This window comes from Tupaia chinensis, unplaced genomic scaffold (assembly GCF_000334495.1).
Source record: "Tupaia chinensis unplaced genomic scaffold, TupChi_1.0 Scaffold145072_1, whole genome shotgun sequence".
NCBI classification, from domain to species: Eukaryota; Metazoa; Chordata; class Mammalia; order Scandentia; family Tupaiidae; genus Tupaia; species Tupaia belangeri.
In genome coordinates this window covers 602,183-603,457 of record NW_006204933.1, presented here as the reverse complement: position 1 = coordinate 603,457, position 1,275 = coordinate 602,183, and the positions used below count along the sequence as shown (strand labels likewise).

The 1,275-nt window shown below is 44.7% G+C and overlaps 1 protein-coding gene across 1 annotated transcript in view; it reads left to right on the top strand.

Moving 5' to 3' along the window:
* Positions 1-1,275, top strand: part of LOC102496983 (arylsulfatase F) — a 42,785-nt gene that overhangs the window by 10,283 nt on the left and 31,227 nt on the right. The window lies entirely within an intron of this gene.

Here is a 1,275-nt window from a genome sequence, read left to right as displayed (position 1 = left end):
GGGTCTCCTTCGTCTGTGTAATCTCCTCCCCCTGAACCAGTGGCTGCAGGGACCAGTGCGATGGGATTCCTTGCTCAGGGAACCAAAACCATTGCAGAGACAGACTGCCAGGAAACCAGGCGCCGGTCAGAAACTAGGAGAGCTGAGGTGTGTGACACCAGCCCGGAGGTCCCCGGAGAGTTCACACTCTCGAGGGTGGGACCCTATTTGCTGAAGTGACTTATACCATCTGGGTCACCATGCTGCACACCAGGAAACTCCAACAGTTGCAGAACAGCTGCAAAACTGTTGCAATCCAGCAGGTAACATTTCCCTGCAGGAGATTTACAAAGGTGCAACAGAAACACTCCCCGTGTGCAAGCAGTGAGCAAACCGGGTCTCTACCACCAGTAGGTTCGAAATCACACCGGGGGCGTGTGCATGCGTGCCCAAGATCCCAGGCGGAGAACGGAGCCCAGGGGATGGCAGTGCGGCCATCCCCCCGGAAGTGTTTGTGTTTTTTTTTTCATTTTTCCTCTCACTGTGTCTGTCTCTTTCTCTCCCCCTGGTGAGCATGCATGCTCTAAAACCAAAACAAAAACAAAAATAAAAGAAAAAAAAACCTCTAAAAATGGGACCAGCAGGTCATGTGATGGTCACATTGTTGGACCTCTAACAGTTCAAGTCCTGGACCTGGTGGCTTAAACACTCATGCAGGGGACATGTACATGTATGATGCCCAAAATCTTGAGAGGAGAATGGAGGAGAAGGGATTACAGCATGGCTATCCCCCCAGAGGGGTGATTTCTCACTTTCTCTCTCTCTCTCTGTCTCTCTCTCTCCCTGGCGAGTACATGTGCCCTGTAGCAAAAAATCTCTCTCAAAACAAAACTCTAAGACAAAATTTAAATATATATATATAAAAATAGAAATAAATAACATTAAATACATAACTCTTTATTTAAAATCCTTTTCTTAAAGAATTATTTAAAATAATAAGTAAATAGTAAGTAAACCATTCTTTAAAATAGTAAGTAAATTATTTTTAACTTACTATTTTATTTATTATCATTTTTCGGTTTGGAGAGAGAGAAAGAGAGAGAAAGTGAGAAAGCAAGCCACCAGGTCCAGGATTTGAACCCTGGTTGACCATGTGGGAGTCCAGAGCCTCAACCTTCATGCCACCTGTTGACTCATACATAACTCTTTTGTAAAAAAGTTTAAGAAATTTGGGGACTAGAGGACCAGTGGTTAGCATAATGGCTACGTCGCTGGATTCGCATGTCAGTGTCAAGG